The sequence below is a fragment of the Trachemys scripta genome, chromosome 6 (genome assembly GCF_013100865.1).
Source record: "Trachemys scripta elegans isolate TJP31775 chromosome 6, CAS_Tse_1.0, whole genome shotgun sequence".
In the NCBI taxonomy this organism is placed as follows: Eukaryota; Metazoa; Chordata; order Testudines; family Emydidae; genus Trachemys; species Trachemys scripta.
Window position 1 is genome coordinate 103,990,256 of NC_048303.1, and position 18,543 is coordinate 104,008,798.

An 18,543-nucleotide genomic window follows, 5' to 3' on the forward strand; every position below is an offset into this window, starting at 1 on the left:
CCTCCCCCGCTTCTTCCCCCAGCATGGTGCATTCTGGCCCCTCTTCCTCCTCCCTCTCCCAGCCGGCGATGGTCCTAGCAAGGGGGAGGGGGAGCCGAGCCGAGCCGAGTGGCAGCGTGCTCGCTGCTCCATAGACTAGGGTTACCATATTTTGAGTGTCCAAAAAGAGGACACTCCAAGGGGCCCCGGCCCCATCCCCAGCCCCGCCCCCGCCCCAACTCCACCCCTTCCCCAAAGTCCCCACCCCAACTCCGCCCCCTCCCCTGCTTCCCGTGAACATTTGATTCGCGGGAAGCCTGAAGTAGGCAGCAGGTAAGCTGTGGGGGGTGGGGGGAGGAGGCGCGGCCCAGTCTGGCCCCCCCAACCGAGCGGCTCCCTCCGGCGACCGGCCCCGGCCCCAGCGTCTCCAGCCTGGCTCAGCTCAGGCCCTGGGGTGCCGGCCCCGGGCCAGCCCCCGGCCGAGCACCCCCAGGCCAGCACCGCCGGCCCCCGGCCCAGCACCCCCGGCCCCGACCCCTGGCCCAGCACCCAGCAGCGCCAGCCCCTCCCTATTTTCCCGGACATGTTCGGCTTTTTGGGATTTCCCCCCGGACGGGGATTTGAGGTCCAAAAAGCCGGACATGTCCGGGAAAATCCGGATGTATGGTAACCCTACCGTAGAGCAGGCAGAGAGAGGTAGGGACGGGCCCTGGGGAAGAGGGTGGAACAGGGCATATCCCTTCCAGCCCCCTGCCATGAGCCGCTCAGGGCAGGGGGCTGGGAGTACCCCCACAAGCTGAGCACCCCAGCCCTCTGCCCTGAACCCCCCCCCCCCAGCCTTCTGCCCTGCACCTCCACACAGCCCCAGACTTATAGAGGGAGACCTTCTAAAAAACGTTAACATGTATTACTGGCACGCGAAAGCTTAAATTACAGTGAATAAATGAAGACTTGGCACACCACTTCTGAAAGGTTGCCTACCCCTGGTTTACAGTCTAAATAGATAAGACAGACAAAAGAAGTATTATTATTAGTTTAGCAGAAAATGGCTTTCCCATCCCTTGAAAATGTTGAGATTTTGAAAATTTTCTCCTCCTGAATTGGGACAAAAAGTCAATCTTGAAAAAAAAAGTGTGAACTGAAAATAAAATCAGATGAGGTTATGTTTTGTTTCACTAATTTCAAAAAAGTTTCATTTCAATTTTTACTGTTTTCCATTTTTTACTATAAATTAACTAAATTTCTAAGCAAAAAGCTTTTTCATTTTGAAAATGTCAAAAAGGGATGTTTTGACAATTTAAAATATTTTAACAAGAAATTAGTCTAAACAGACCCTTTCCCATGAACAATTTCAGTTTTGATAACTCATTTCACAACAACAACAAAAACCCTTTTGTTGTGACATTTCTCACCATCTCAACTTAGTATGTTTTACAGACAGGGAATTGAGATACAGACATTGTATGACTGGACAGAGTCTTTGGCTGAACTGGGGATTGAACCCAGATGTGCCAAGTCACAGTTATATGCCTGGCAAACCTTCCTCAAAGTGGAGTGCTGTAATAGTGCATTCCCTAAGCAGGGTCTGTCAAGTACATCTGGGATCACCATTAGTGGTGCACATCTACAGAATACAAGACCCTTGTAGAACAAGTAGAGCTATGTTTAAAGACTTTTTCCTTTCCCGTGGTTGGTTATGGAGAGGGAGGTATAAGACACGGGGAAGGGAAGGGAAAGAAACAAAACAAAAGCCAGAGCCCACAATTTTGAAAAAAAAAAAAAAAAGATTGGTCTATCTGCTAATATTATAGAATCATAGTAATGTAGGGCTGGAAAGAACTTTGAGAGATCATCAAGTCCAGCCCCCTATGCTGAGAAACACCAAGTAAACTTAAATCATTGCCATGGGTGTATGTCCAAACTGTTCTAAAAAACCTCCAATGATGGATTCTACAATATCCCGTAGCAGTCTATTCCAGAGCTTAACTGCCATTCTAGTTAGAAAGCTTTTCCTAATATCTAACTTAAATCTCCCTTGCTGCAGATTAGCCCATTATTTTTTGTCCTACCTTCAGTGGACATGGAGATCAATTGATACCTGTCTTTTTTATAACAGCCCTTAACATATTCAATGACTGATATCATGCCCCCCCCCGCATCTTCTTTTCTCATGAACAGACAGGCCCATTTTTTTTAACCTTTCCTCATAGGTCAGGTTTTCTAAACCTTTTATCATTTTTGTTGCTGTCCTCTAGACTATCTCAAGTTTGTTAACATCCTTCCTAAAGTGTGATGCAATACTCCAGCTGAGTCCTCAGCGCTGCCAAGGAGAGTGGGACAATTACCTCCTGTGTCTTAAATATAGCACTCCTGAATATTAGCCTTTTTTGCAACTGCATCACACTCCTATTGAGTATGTGATCCATTAAAACCCCCAGATAATTTTCAGCAGTATTACCGCTTAGCCATTTATGTGATGTCCCAGATCTTAAACCCAGGCCTGGGAGTCCCCAGACAGCCACCACATCCTGGCCTCCACCCAATACCTGCTGAATCCTGGTGGGCTGAGAAGCTAGTAGGACTTTCGACTCAGCCAAAGTACCACCCACAGGAGCCCTGATTGCAGGATTGCCTGGCTCCACTGATTGGTCCAACCATACCATCATCAGTTACCAGTCCTGGCTCTGACCCCAACTTCTGACTCTGACTTGACTTTTGGCTCTGGCATTTGGTATCTGACTGCAGCTTTGACCCTCAGCTAGAATTCCTGGTTCTGACTCTGGCTTGCCCCCTGGCACTGGTAATTGGCAGTTGACTCTGGTGCTGACCCTGGGCTTTGTTCCCCAGCCTGGATGCCTGTTCCACCTACTAAGCCAGACTGCCTATGTCCTGCTCCATAACAGCTTATTTCCCATTTTGTTCATCCCTTATTGGACAAAAGACAACCACTGGCATATAAGTTTTCCTGTCCATATTGTCTGATGTTAAATTGCTCTTGCTGTATTCTTCCAACTCCTCCACGTTCATTTAATATGTCATTTGTATTTATGTTATTTAGCATGTGCATAGTCGTCTAGCCAAGTGATGGTGTCTTTGCTGGCGTGATGCAGTTCTTCTAGGCCACCGCTGAACATAGTCAGCAGGCATTCATCGACAATGTGCGTCATCATCTGTATTGCACTGCAGCCGCACAAAGGGCTGTCATGAAGGCCCCAGTGATACTGGTTGGCTGAACAGAGACCTTGCCCAGTCCAGAACCTGTTCAACAGGGACCATTGGCCACAGGGCAGGCCAAAACCAGGAGGGCAAATTGTGGGGTCGTCGATGGGGGACTGGTTGAGGATTATAACAGATATCCATTCCTCTCAGGCTGCTTTGTAGATAGCACCACAGAAGCGATGGGTCTCATTTACTGAGATATGCAGGGCTGGTATTTTCACCACACTCTTCTCCAGTGCTTCCCTGTATTTTTCCTAGTCAGCCATTTGGAAGTTCCATCGCTTCCTTTTGGAACTCTTGACAACTGGGAGCTGTAGCCCGATATGGATCACTGACGGTCTGTGTTGGCTGCGTGGAAAGTTATCCAAGACTTGACATGTTGCTGGCTGAGAAGGCCATGAACTGAAGTGACCCAGCACAACTCAGGAGAGTAGTCACAATCCCATCTAGAAGAATGTAATGTGCCTCACTACTTAGCATCATAGATAAGGCCGAGGTTGTTTCGTGATGGCCAGTCTGCAAGTTGTTCACCGTCAGTCTCAACCTCCTTATACCCACAGTCTGTGTGATGGCTGTTGAAGTCTCCGATGTAGACAGCAAGGTGTGGCAGGCTTGGTAGAACCTGTTGGTTCTAGCTGATGCTTGGAGGCTTGTAAACATTTGCCAGCCAGAAACCACCAACCTGGATAGTATCACAAAATTCAGTAGACATCACCTGAATGGCATCTGCAATATTGGATCCAATGTTTGTGGCTCGGCCGTGCTTCAGGTGTGCCACATGGCACAAAAAGTCAAAGCCTTCAATACTGTAACGCCCGGCTTTGGCAGTTGCCATGTGTGTCTCTTGCAAGCAAATGATGTTGATAGTGTGTTGATGAGCAAGAACATCAAGTAAATCACGTTTGGCAGCCGACAAACCCTCCACATATAGTTGTAAAATGTATAGAGCTGGACCAATGACTTAGAAGTCACCGGGCTACATGTTGGGGTTGTCGGAGATGACAGTGCCGGGATTTGTTGAGCTGGTGTTCATGGAATTCGGCTTGCTGGTTGGACCATTAGCTTCCCTGACTGCTGTTAGTTACTGGCAGGTGGCACAACAGACACTGATCCATTGCCCCCAAATTTGTATTTATTCAGTGCATTCAGATATGCACACAACACTATGTACCATGTATAAGCAAGTGTGCTAGATTGTCAGTGCTCATGTGACCCAAAAAACTGACTTGAATAACATGCAACTTAATACATATAACCCAATGGAAATTAATTTACAAAGATATTATGTATATATGAGGATCACTCTTAAGAATTGTGTTTCTTAAATATCATAAAAGGTCGGTCTTTTTTTTTTCTCAACTGCTCATCCAGATATGAGTCAGGCAGCACTCGTGATGTCCCAAGTGTGCAGTTGCAGCAAAGAAACTATTCTAAATATAAATGTTCTTGCAGTTTTCATATCAGATGTATGGTGGCGGTGGGGGAAAGGCCTGATATCAAACTTCACCTTGTAATATTTCACTTCTATAGATAACACTTGTTAATCCATATGAAGATCTCAGGAATGTAAAAGTAAAGCCTGTAGGAGGAGAACAAATTCATATTAATTTACCACCTAACAGTGGTGGAAAAAATCCTGTTATAGATATTTTTAAATTATAGGTCATAGTTAAAGATGATATAGAAAACATAAAACTTGTGTTAGTTAAGGTACTTCAAATTTAGGTTTAGAAACATGTTTGGCACTAAATATAATTAGTAGAAGCCAGTGTTTCAGTACAGTCTGGAATAGTCTGGAAATAGTACATCAATTTACAGTGTTATTCACTGGCACTGATATATTGGATACAACATATAAAATAGAGTCAAATGAAACAAATAAACCAGTTATACATGCAACTAAAAATATCTTTAGCTTTAGGAAATAGGGTACAAAAAGATTTGGAAAGGTTAGTTTATTTAAATATAATTAAGAACAGAAGGGGTGACTGAATGTGTGAATTTTTTAGTAAAAGTAGAAAAGAAAGATGGATTCTTATGTTTATGTTTAGAGCCAAAAAAATTGCATATCTTAAAAGGGAACATTTAAAAATACCTATATGTGAATAAATATTTGGACTAATTTCAGGAGCGAAATACTTTCCTTATTTAGATGCTTTGAATGGATTTTGGCAAATACCATTGGAGAAAGAAAGTCAATTGCTATGCTATGTATGCTTAACACACCTTTTGGACATTACTGTTTTAAAGTTCTTCCCCATATTATTAGCTCATCTATGTACAATTGTGTGTCTTCAAAAATCTTTTTTATTGCTCTGTGAAATACCTCTGAAGTTGACCATAAGCCAAAAGGTAATCTTTAAAAGAGCATGATATAAGATTAACTAAAGCATTATCTAGAGCAAAATAAGCAGAATTGAAACTTAACAAAATAAATATAAATGTAGAATGCAAAATATGTTTCTAGGAGAAAAACTGATCAATCAGGGATTTCAGATTGATCCACAATGAATGAGCTATTGATAACAAGCTTACCCAAAAGATAAGGAGTCATAACAGAAATGTTTGGGTATGGTAAATGTTGTAGGAAAATACAAAGCTAACCTAAAAAAAAGGCTTTATTTTGTAAAAATAATCAATTGAAATTAAACTGTCAGCACCAATAATTTAAGCAGCTTAAGCAACTAATAAAAATTGCTCCAGTATTAAAACGATTTGATATTAACAGACTCACAAAATTGTCTTCAGAGGCATCCAAACAAGACTTAAGAATAGTTCTATTACAAAAGTATGGTTATCTGTGGAAACCAGTTGCTTATACATCTACAGCTATGTCAAAACTGGAATTTCAGTATGCTCAAATAGAAAAAGAGCCTTTGGCATTGGCTTTGGATGCAAAAACTTTCACATTTATATATGGTAGATCTGTATCGGCAGAAACAGATCAAAAACTATTTGTTAATATTTCAAAAAGGAACATGACAGACATACCACCTCAGTTTTAAAGATTATTTTTTAAGTTGCATTTATATGATTTAAAATTAGAATATCAGCCAGGCAAATCATTAATTGTTGCCGATACTCTTTCTAGAGTTTATGATGTAACCAATGTAATTGAAGAAGATGCTGTGGTACATGTAGATGTACTTAAAATATTGTTTCCTGTATCAGAAAGAGTATGGGAAGAAATTGTAAAGCAACTAGACAGGATGAGAATTTACAAAGGGTTATTAAAGCTATTCAAAAAGGATATAATAAAAAAAAAGAAGGAAGCCATCTAATCAATTTATTCCAGACTTATCAGTAATTGAAAGAATTCTATTTAAAGGCAATAGAGGAGTAATTCCTTTAGGGTTCACAGCTGAGATGTTGAAACTCATACATGAGGCATAGAAAAATGAAAACAGAGCAACAGATGTTCTGCACTGGCCACAAGTGACCCAAAACAGGAGATTATATAAAAGAATGTGACATATGTCAAAAATATAGAAATGCTCAGTCTAAACAGCCTATGACATTTATTCAAGAAAGCTTAAAACATTGGCCAAAAGTAGGTATGGATCTAGTTGATTGTAAAGGACATGCATATATTATAGTTCTTAATTATTTTTCAGATTTTCCTGAAATAGCTATACTAAAAAACACATGCACCAAACAAGTCTTTAATAAAATTAAATTAATTTTTGCGAAGCATGACATTCCCAGTACATAATGTCTAATAATGGATCTCAATTTCATAGTCAAAAGTTTAAATTTTTTGCCATACTATATGTTTTCAAACATGTTACATCAAGTCTGGGTGACCCACAATCTAATGGGCTAGTTGAAAATGGTGTTAAAATACTATACTTATTATTAACAAAGCTGAAAAAACAAATACTGATTTATATTTTATGTTATTAAATTATAGATCACAATTACAAAAAGCTTTATCTCCTGCACAGTTGTTATTCAACAGAAAGCTTAGAAACAGAATACCAATGTTTTTTTTCAGGAAGGATATAAGGAAAGCAACAAGTGTAAGCATCAATTGAGTTTGTATCAAAAGAATTATTATGAGAGAGGATTGGATAAACTACCTTATTTGAAACCGAGTGATAGAATATGTATCTATAATGCTAGAAATTGGACTCAGAAAGCCCCTGTAACAAAAGAGGTAGTACCTCACTCTTATGATGTCATGACTAATAACGGTAGGGTATCGACAAAATCAGACAAATTTGCAATTTTTACCTTCAAGACCAGACTGCTCTGAAAGAAGAAATGACATAGTACAGCAACTAGAGCAGCCAGAAAATGAAAATTATGCAATTTCTCTAGGTAATAAGAACACCTTCAATAATGCAGCAAATATAAATATATTTATAATATATTTAGAAATGTAGTTATGTGTTCATTGCATCAAAGGAGAGCTGTTAAAAACTTACAGAAAGCTGTTAGTACAATTCTAAGATATACACATGAATAAATTTGTGCTGTAAAAAAGAGATGTGGTGCTTACTGTGGCTTTAAGAGAATGGATAGAGTCCTCAGGTTATGGGAACTGATACTTAGAGGAGGCAGCTGGTTGTAGGTTAGACTGATAGATTGACCTGAGTTAAGATGCTCTGTATATATGTTAACTATGTATCTAATAAAGACTGTTGCTAAGTTACTAGCAGTGAATTATTATTAAGACTAGTGGATTACATGAATGTAAAACAACACAATATATAATTGAGACTACAGAGCTATGAGGTGAGGATGAGGTACTACTCAAGAAAGTTACTACTGGTGGCAGAGACATTGAGTAGTACACTCATTCTAGAGTACAACTCAGATGGCTCTGTGGAACAGCAGATAGTTTAGCAACTTGCTACAGTGCCTTTGCATCTCTCATGGGAGCTCTAGGCAGTCCAATAAAGCACTGAACAAAATGGGGTGCTACATATTCCAGGGCTGACCACGTTGCAAGGAGCAAGTGCCACAGGTAGATACCACTTGCTACCAGATGAAGGATGAGCTGTGTATTCAAGACAGGATTTTGTTTAAAGGGGAGAAAGTAGTAATGCCAGCAAATGTCCGAGCTGAAATAATGAAATGGATACAAACTTCACATCTGGGGATAGAGGTACGCTTGAGATGAGCCAGGGAGTGTATCTGCTAGCAAGTGTGAATGTCCAACAGGGAGCACACAGGGAACACTGAGGTGTGTGCAGAACATAGTGAGTGACAAGAAGACTCTACAATCTAATGACATTCCAGTCTGGCCCTGGAAAAAGGTCAGAGCACCTGTTCACTTTTAATTACAGGAACTATGTGGTCACAATAAGTTACCACTCCAGTTTCTGAGGAGTGGACTATCTGGAGGAGACTCAGTCAAAAACTGTGATTGAGAAACTGAAGATGGATTTGCCAAGTTATGGCTTACCTGACATGCTATCCTCAAACAATGCAGCATAAATCAAATGATTCTACACCCAATAGGAATTTGAGCACAAGATGTCTTCTCAGGTGTCTACAAAGCAATGAGAAGGCAAAGTTGACAGTAAAAAAGCAGCCAAGAGACTGATGGCAAAGGCAAAACAGGCAGAAAAGAATCCCTGCTTAGCAATGTTGGACCATCACAATACACCCTCCCAGGGACTAGATAGCAGCCCAGCACAGAAACCGATGGGCTGAGAACTCTGCTTCCTACGAGTACGCTGCTGCAGCGCAGTGGAGGAATGGCAGACAGAACACAGAATCAAGTAAGATCCAATCTTGGTAAGTAGCCCAGTACAACAAAGCAGTCTGAGGCCAATACACACAGGTGAGCAGGTCTGGGGTTAAGTGTCTAATAGCCTCACAAGCAATGGCAAAAGGCAATAGTCCAAGCTGCCATGGAAAACAGGTCATATAAAGTAGCTACAGACCATGACAGCAGTGGAGATGCAACTGAAGACAGCTGTGACAGACAGCCAGCACACCTGAACAGAAGGGGCCAATGCCATGACAAGGAGTACTTAGAACAAGCCTCAGCCATTAGCTGATCCGATATAGGAGAGTCAAAAGAAACAAGGTATATGAGCAACATAGACAATGAACAGGGTGCCAAACAGAAAGAAGGGAGAAACAAGGAGGAAGCATCTCCCACCACTCGAAATAACACAAACAAGAAGTGGGAGACTAGTCTGAAGACCAGTTTACTGGCTGGAGCACGAGGCTTAAAAGTCTGCAGTAGCTGGCAGTAGAGGCTACGTCCCCAGGGTGGGCTATGCAATAGTAACTTCTGGCCCCAGCTAATCAGCATGAAAGACAATGTCCGTTAAAAGGAAAGATTCAGCAACCTATGTGGAACTTGGAGGGAGGAACACAGGTTGGTGGAGGGAACAGTTTGGAGGAAACACCAGGAAGTCAATCCGTATGCAGATGGCTTGAATATTAGCATCAGTTACAGCATCTCTGTAAATAGTTCTCTTGATTAAAGAGCCACTTTAGTTTAAGAAACATGGAGATCTCATGTTATTACCCGGCATGTGATACATGAAACCAAGCCCAACTAACATAATGCACATAAACAAAAGTTTCTTGTAAAGTTCAAATAAATGAGTATTTGATCAAAACATTCTTAATTCTGACCCCAAATAAATCAATAAATAACTTTTTATCAATAACTCAAAAATAACACACAATCCTTTGGGAAAAGAACCAAAAACTGTTGAGCATAATTTTTATTTACACTGTAGCTTTAGTATAAATGAGAATTAGGCCCTGTCACATTCAAGGGTGCAGTCCAGACCAATGAGGGGTTGTGTTACCACCTGCCCTACAACTTTGGGTGCCTCACAATGGTTTCCTGTTGTAGCTCCAAACCTCGGTCACTAACAAATAACATGAACCTCACACCCTGAGTGTCTGTATATAGCTACAGCCTGGTCCAGCAACTCTGTCCCCAGCAGCCAGTCAGCAACACACCAGCTACACTCTGGCTTCCAGCAGCATTGGTTACAGGGTGACCCCAACACACTTCCAGGCCTGAATTTTCTCCAAAAATGTGTGTTCTGCACTATCCAGCCCTCTCCTGGACAGTTCAGATATTATAGGTCCATTGCCTCTGTAAGGGGTCAATATACAACAGTTTGCTACTTTAATTGGAGTTATCCAAACAGTTCCGTTTGAACACAACACTGGATTAGTTTGGATTAAAAAAAATAAAAAGTTTCAAGAGAAATAAAGATATAATGCTTCCTAATAGCTAATATTTAACAAACTAGACTTGGTTCAAGTTAAAATCATTATCTCATGTTTCCAGCAATACACCTGATCAAATGCTCAAGCCAGGAGCTGCCCCCAAAGTCCAATGAGAGAGAAAGATAAACTGGGGTGTTTTTGCCCCTCACTTTTATAGTCCAGTCCCCCTTTGAAATGGATTATTCTGAGGATTAGCCCTCAAAGCAAAATTTATTCAATCAGTAAAGAAGGTGAGATGGAGTCTGGCGGTGAAAGTACCCCCGTGCTCTTTCTTCTCCCCTGTGTATCCTGAAATGCAGGTTTGTCTTGTCTCTTCCTTACTGTCTCAAGGACCCTGTTTACTACTATGTAAATTGAAGTAAACACACAATACTTTGTTTAAGCTAGAACTGCTTAACCACTCCTGCCTAATCAGGGCTACATGGGTTTAAACATGTGTTACCAATATCATGCAGGGGGAGTTCATAACTTTACATACAACATGGCTACATACATTTCATTATGATATTATTGACCAACGGGATATTAGTTTTCAAATGATATCTCACAAGGCGTATTATGTACAAAGATTATTACAATAGTCTATAGCAGTGGTCACCAATCGGTAGATTGCGTTGGACTGGTCAATTGTGGAGCCACTGACAGTGGATCTTGGTCACAGTCTATGGTTGCCAACCCTCCTGCAGCCAAACTGAGAGACTGGCCGCTAACAGTCTGGCGGCGCAGCAGGGCTAAGGCAGTCTCCTTCCCTGACCTGACCCTGCACCGCTCCCAGTGGTTAGCATGTCTGGTACTGGCTCCTGGGAAGGAGGGGGGGCAGGAGGTCTCCGCACGCTGCCCTTGCCAGTAGGCACCACTCCCGCAATTCCCATTGGCCGGGAACGGCAAACTGCAGCCAATGGGAGCTGCAGGGATGGTGCCTGCAGATGGGGGAGCATGTGGTGTCACCTGCCCGTTCGTTCTTCAGGAGCTGCTGTCAGACAAGCTGGCCACTTCCGGGAGCGGTGCGGGGCCAGGGCAGGCAGGGATCCTGCCTTAACCCCGCTGCACCACTGCCCAGGAGCTGCCTAAGGTAAGCGGCACCCAGCTGGAGTCCGCACCTCAAACCCCTCCTGCACCAACCCCATGCCCCTTCCCTAAGCCCTCTCCTGCACCCCAACCTCCTGTCCTAGCCCTGATCCCCTTCCTACACCCAAATTACCTCCCAGAGCCTGCATCCTGAACCACCTCCTGCACCCAACCCCCTTCCTCAGGCTCAGCCTGTAGCCCGTCCCACACTCCAAACTCCTCGGCCCCAGCCCAGAGCCCACACACCCTCCCACACCTCAACCCCCTGTCCCAGCTGAGTGAAAGTGAATGAGGGTGGGGGAAAGCGAGCGACAGAGGGCGGGGGCGGAGGGATGGAGTGAGCAGGGCAGGCTTCAGAGAAGGGGCAGGGCCGAGGGGCAGGTGTGGGACAAGGGTTTGTGTGATTACTGTTATTTTTACATGGTTTTTTTTAGGTAGATCCTGGGTTGCACTTAAATTCAAAAAAGTGATCTTGTGCTTAAAAAGGTTGGAGACCACTGGTCTATAGCGTGTCAATGTGGGGGTGCAGCCCTGTTAAATGTACATTTTAATGACACCTCAAATGCAAGTGCACAAACACAAATTTACTATAAGGCAACCATGTACACACTTTCCCTGTTCTGAAAATACAAGCTTATTCTCAGGGTACAACAGTGCTAAGAATTCTAGTTGCTCAGAACATACAAAGGGGGTAGATTCTGGTTGTATCTAGCCTTCTGAGACTTTTACTGGTGTGTGGTGTTGGAGGCTTTTAGGTGGCATAAATCCACCACAGTTAGCTCCTGTGCCATCCTCTCCCCTAGCTTTGGTAAAGAGGCATAATCTCTTTGCCAAAGCTAGGAGAGAGGAGTATGTCCAGATGGGATGGGGTATGCCCAGAGTGCATCTGTGCTTCAGGAATTCTCATCTGACAAATGATCCCTTGGACACTATGCTCGTTTGCTTAGGAACCCCTGTGCTGCACTAACCAATGCTGAGGCCAGAGATGGTGCAGCATAAGGTAGGGAAGTAGGTAACAATGAGTGACTCCTGATGACCTGCCATCTTCTTCTACACTTAGTGGATCTCAACTCCTGAATGTGTGCTCTGGTGTCTCAACATATGGCCTCTTGCCCTGGGATTTGGATTTTATTTACAAGACCTCTTCATTTTGTATGTTTAATTCAGTTGCTCTTCAATAGTTAAAGTCCAGAAAAATATCAGATGGAGCTGAACAAGAATTTGGGTGGGAGGGGAAGCTTTTATACCATCACCATGAATAATAGAAATCCAGAGTACCTGCACATTTAACAAATGTTCTTCCAATAGATTTTCTGAATTGCAGCCATGTGCCTGCAATTCAAAAATATCACTGGGAGTGCTGTCCTACTTACTACAAAAAACAGTGATTCTTTTTTTTTAGGTCTTCTAAGATAGGCAGCAGTATAATGTAGTCAATCAGCATAGAATTTCCTAAAATATAGAATCCTTGTAAAATTAACAGAGCACATCATTCATCTCTTTCCTGATCTATACTCCTCTTTAGCAATTGGGAGACAGAAATTTTCACACTGAGCATACTGGAGTGTAGAAAGGGTGGGAGCGAGTTGTAAAATTGTGAAAACTATTTTTTTATTATGGAAAATGAAGAAAAATTAGTTAATGGGAAATTATTGCAGGGGTTTAAATGCTTAAATTAGAAAACCAACTGATTTAAGGCAAATCAGCAGATTATTTGAGGATAGAATGGTGACAGCTGTTTCTGTTTATTATATACATGAAGTAAACCTGTTGGCATGTGAAATGCCCCTTTTGTTTTTCTAGCACCAAGTCGCAGCAATTACAGTATAATTCTAGAGCATATGGCAATGTAATTGAAGGTGTGGCAAGAAATTAGAGTTAGGTATTTAGGGCCATATGTTCCCCTCCACTAAGTAGAGTGGAAGGGAGCAGATGGGCACATGTTACAGTAAGGCACAAAGGGCCTGGGAAGTCCACCCAGAAGGGAAAGGCAACTATGTCATATTTTGATATGGAGCAAAGTGTGATGTGAGGCCTTTAGGAATGTTGTGGATCCACTATATACAGCATGTTGCTCTGGCAAAGAAGTGTGAAATCCAACTCAACTTCCAAGGCAAGTTAATACCGAACAAATCAGCACTAGCTAGAAAGGAACCAGCTACTTCATCCCACCGCAGAGTGCTCCTGGAAACTATGCACACAGAGAACATCTAAAACCATAGTGTGTTTGCACCTGGAAGAGCTGTCACAGCAATGGGCCAGTGCCTGAAAATGTGAGTATGTTAGGGACAGGGCACCAATCCCACCCTCCCGAAATTGGCTAGAGACTTGGAGTTCCAAAGAACAGTTCAGACTTATGAAACTCTGACAAATGTTTGTTGACCATCATTTTGTGCTTGCATAGGTCAAGAGATGTTATATTACTGTTTAATGCAAGGCATTTCCATGAAGGTTTTTGGTAGATATCTGAGTTTCCTAATTTGGAAGGTAGAATACACAGTGCTTCGGGTCCATTTTTGTACTAGCTTGCTTCTTTGTAGTCACTTACACCTGTGCAAAATGAATATGAAAAGGCTACCACATTAGAATGGTAGCATCTTACACCCACTTTACTTTGATGTTGATGACTACACAAGATGGAAGGCACTGGAGTATCAAGCCCTAAGAGTTATATTATTTTGATTAAAAAATGATACATAATCATCAAGGAACTAAGTTTCCTACCAGTGATTTTTTCCATAGTAAAACCATTTTGCTCATAGAACAGTGATTGCTCACACCCGGTGTGTGTACTCAAAAACACTTTGCCAGTATTTGGTTGGCAGTTGATTTTTTTTCTATATTATTTTTATCTAGTAGAGCTCACTACTGTGTTTCCCAAAAGATCAAGAGTAAAATAAAAGGCTTTTGCATATGCTACACAGATAATATATTCGTGTAAAATCCTGTATTAATTAGCGTATTTTTTTAATAAGGTACCAAAGCCCACAATGATCTGTTGACTTGTTATCAGTGATGTGTGGAGCAAAGCCAATCTTGTGTTCATTGAAAAAGGTAAGTCTTGTATGTTACTGGAGAAAATAAATTCTAAGATGACTTAGGACTGTGATATGATATGGCAATAAATTCTGCTGTGAATCAAGAATACCCAACAATAGGCAGTTATTGACATTGCACTGCACTATGCAATCAGTTACAGAACTGATAAAAAAAATCAGCTACTAATCTAATTATTAAAGGTACAAGGCAAAAACAAAGTACTTTAATAAACACTTCTATGTACAGCATTGTTGAATGTTGTTTCATATACATATGATATGTTATTTACGTTAATGCTGCTGAGTAGAAATGGCATTGAGCCTTCTATATTTCAGCAGGGGGCAGCATGGCATGCAGTTTTCTATTCTATATCCATCCTTACAGTATTAAAACTGTGATTTACTAATTACTGCAGAACCTCACTGGTTACAGATTGTTGTGTAAACTCCTTTCCTATCAAAACAGGCACAAAAGTATGAGTCCCCTGGCCAATCTGTGGGACTTGGCATAATTAGAAGATATCTGTAAAATATCAGAGAAAAATCATTATTCATAAAGATTAAGGCATGAAAAGTAGGTGAGACCTCATTTTTTAATCAGTCCTCAACCATTAGTGCATAAACACTTCAGATAAAAAAACATCAGATTATCTACCAGTCTCCCTCATGTTTTGCAGACATAAAGCTGAGACAGTGATACAATGACATGACACCATGCCTGCAAGGCTATTCCGGGGTCCTTAGATAGCATACAATCTAGCCAAAATATTTGCGTTCAAATCAATTTTACAAAGACTGTTACACAGTTAAGGAAGTGAATTTGAAGAAATGCTTTTGTATTATGTCTTGCTGGCAATTGGGAGGATTTATCTTTAGTGCTGGTCTGCAAAGGGTCAAATGATTATACCAAAAGCCTTTTGTTTATAGATGAGCCTACTAGATCAATACAGCTGTTATGAAAGTGCACTGGGAATGAGGAGGGCACTTGCAGTATTCTGCATAATTGATTCTAAGGTTGATTTAAAGTGCACTGATTCTTACTTCTGTGTTTTTAAAACTCAAAGCCAGGAAAGAGTAGATTTCAGCTAATGCTGAAGAATTTGTTTGACCACATATTTCTTAGTCAGGTTAAGTAGACTATTTTGTCCCTATTACAGTGCAAATTAAAGGGAGCATAAGGGACATTGATTATTAATTTCCCTTAAAGCAGCAGGGCAGAATTAATGATGTCACATCTTTCTGACTGGGATGGGTAGTTTCTTAAAGCAAACAGAAAAATAGCTCTAACTGCTAATCAATTACACCTGGATTAGGAGATATTACTGGCAATTAATGGCTATGTAGTATTAAAATCAATGAGGCTTGTCAAAATAAATTATGAGGCCCCTACCACTTCCACTGTTTAGCTTCTTCGATTTTAATGGATTGGAAGGAAAAAAGAGAACCCTTCACTGAAAGCTGAGGTAGGCTAACAATACATACTGGTAAATATTAGGGTGTCCAGAAAAGGATACAGCTAAATATTTCTGTGGTTTAATGATGGTTAAGAGGTGTGCTTCTGAATAACCTACATCTACTTGGGGAAAAAAAAACCATTTCTTTTGGTTAATTAGCTGACTTGAAACTGGGTTACCTTATCATTTTACATGATGTGAAATATGCAGTTTTCAAGATTTCAACATGAAACCAGGTGCAACTCAGCAGTTTTACTTTGAGAGTTTGAGTTCGTTTGAACATGAAACTCAAAGCAAAAATTGAGTGGGGAGGGTGCAAAACCACATGGATAAAACCGAATAAAATATTTGTACAAACCCTCTGAAGCAAGTTTTGCAGAGATCTATTAACAAACAGCCAGAGCATAAAGTTAAGCATCTAAATCCATATGTAGGCACCTACATTAAAATGACCTGATTTTCAGGGTTCTGAGTACCTACAGCTCTCATTAATTTCAGTGTTGACACCTCTGAAAAACAAATGAGCTTTTACTTATGTACCTACTTATGTATGCAGTTGCTTGGCTTAGGCACCTAAGTTTGAAAATGTTGGCCTGTTTCCTTTGCTTTCTTCAAATCTCTTCTGAAAGCCTGCGTTGGTTGTGACAGATTATATCCATAAGCATTGATAGATGATGTAGGTGCTCCACACTCCTCACTCTTATTTGGCTGCCTAACTTTGGATTCAGATTCCTTACTTTATGCACCCAAGTTTGAAAACTTTGACCTTGGGGTCAGATTTTCAAAGGTATTTAGATACTCAAAGGTAAATATAGCTGCCTGAGCGGGATTTTCAAAAGCACCTAGACCCTTAACTCCCATTAATTTCAATAGGAGTTAAGTGCCTAGGCCCTTTTGAAAATCTCACTACACCCCTTTGTGCATCTTTAGGGGTTTAGCAACCTGTATGGAACTTGGAGGTGAAGCACAAGTTTCAGGAGGGAAGAGTTTGGAAGAAGTACCAGGAAGTCAGTTGGTGTTAACATGGCTGGAACGCTAGCTGCAGTTAGAGCATCCCTGTAAATAGTTCTCTTAATAAGGAATGAGTTTAGGTTTTCAAGCATAGACTCCTCTCATGTAACTACTGCATACTGAATATGTAAAAGAAAGCTGCCTAAATACTTTTGAAAATCTGGCCCATTAGTACTGCAATTAACCTGTTGGCTCATTGCTGGGTACCCCTTACAGACTGAGTGAATTAGAAGGAGGAAATTCTGGGAGGAGTAGGAACCCAGATCAGTATTGAGCTAATAGAAGGTACTGTGGCCTGGATCCACAAAGGGACTTAGGCATTGTGACATTGAACAGTGTGATGGAGAACTTTTAGCTGCCTAGAAAAATCACAGAAACAGCATTGTTACCCACAAAGCCTGAGTTAGGTACCTAGGCTTCCTATACAATTCATAGCAGGAGAGAGAGGTACCTTACAATGCAATCTAAGAAAGCTGGGATCTATTGGGAGATGCTTATGAGAGGTGTGCTAGATGCCTAACTCCATGCTGTAGGAAGGTGACTATCTCTGCTAGCTATCCACAACTGGGAACCCCTCTCCTGGAATCAGATGATGTAGATGCCTAAATTGTTTCTTATGAGAATGAGTTAGGCATCTGCCTAACTCCACAAAAATGTGTTGCCTTCAGGTTTGGTATGTTGTATTTGCTGCAGAATCTGCAAGAGATCATTCTGGTAGCCAGGGATTGCTGGAGCACAGCAGCTCTCCAGCCAGTCTCCTATTTTGCTGATCACCCCCATTACAAATGTGTGGGAGGTGGATAATTCCCCTCCATTAGGGAAATCCCCAAGTAGGTAGGTAAACTGGCTTTGCACTACCAAAATACAGAGAGAGCCCCAGGTGCCTGATTCTTCACTCTAACTTATGGCAGCCTTCCTGTGGATTTGTAAGGCCTGTTCCATAATGCAGAATATCTAAAATGCAGAACACTCTGGCTACTCCTTCTCCCAGCCCCACATCTACAGCAGAGGCTAGGAGGAAGAGTAGTGTGAGTCTAATTATATCTGCTCTAAGCTGCTCTTTCATTCGGGGAGTGGCCTCTTTGGCTACTGCATGCCACCTGACGAGAGTACAAACTCTACAGCGGGGCCAAAATTGGGCCTTTAAAAAAAAAAAAAAAATTAAATGTTGTCGAGAACCAAGTTCTGGAGTCTATGGAAAAACATGATAGAGAATCTTGAATTTCATGTAGACACAGAGGGGAACCAGCGTAGAGAGATATTTAAAGTAGTTGGGCGGTTCCATACTCTCCTCTGCACTAAGTAGTGCTCTCAAGATTTGCATTAGTAATAAAAATATAATGAGGAGACACACCGTTCTTAAATAGAAGAGATCTGATTCCCTTCCTCTTTAACTAGGATTCTATCACATCCCTCAGTGTTACTAAGAGTTACATAAAGAGCTGTAATTTTTATTAAGAGATTTAAAAAAAATAGGAACATAGGTACATAGACAGATCTGTCATTAAAACATTTTCTGGACAGTAACTATAGCATTTAAATCTGTTTGTTAATTCTGCCCA